Below are 469 nucleotides of genomic sequence, written 5' to 3'. Positions count from 1 at the left end.
TTTTTTTTTTTTTTTTTTAAATGAAGATTAAACAGAAAACTTACTTGATTACAACAAACTCTATATTGAATTGCAGGTTACATTGCTTTTGACAACTGCAAATGGATTCATTATCTTAAAGGGTGGTTGCCAAGCTTGGTTGAAGCAAATAGAATTGTAAGATCAGACACAAGCTATGTTAACTTCATATCCCTGTATCTCGTATGGCATGGGTACCTAATGGATGCTTTTGTTAAATAGATCTAAGTATATTTCTATGGAATAAAGATTTTTCTTATTGATAATCCTCAACGTATCCATTAATTTGTAATTATATATATATATATATTAGTATAATACATTTTTGTTTTATAAAAACAAAAATATCATTTCATATGTGTACTGGAGAAAGGAAGAATCTTGTGAACAGAGCATCTATTAAAATTTGCAGCCACAATCTCATGGTCTAACACTTATTGCATCTCGTTAC

General features: G+C 28.6%; 1 protein-coding gene across 1 annotated transcript in view; it reads left to right on the top strand.

Annotated features, from left to right (window-relative positions):
• The window catches only part of LOC122056939 (putative disease resistance protein At1g58400), a 2236-nt gene extending 2022 nt beyond the window's left edge, over positions 1-214 (top strand). The window contains exon 2 of the mRNA XM_042618904.1: positions 77-214. The gene's annotated coding sequence lies outside the window, so the exon portion shown is untranslated. The remainder of the gene's footprint in view (positions 1-76) is intronic.
• Positions 215-469: the final 255 nt, after the last annotated feature.

This window comes from Macadamia integrifolia, chromosome 12 (genome assembly GCF_013358625.1).
Source record: "Macadamia integrifolia cultivar HAES 741 chromosome 12, SCU_Mint_v3, whole genome shotgun sequence".
Taxonomy (NCBI): domain Eukaryota; kingdom Viridiplantae; phylum Streptophyta; class Magnoliopsida; order Proteales; family Proteaceae; genus Macadamia; species Macadamia integrifolia.
This window is presented reverse-complemented; position numbering and strand designations above follow the sequence as displayed.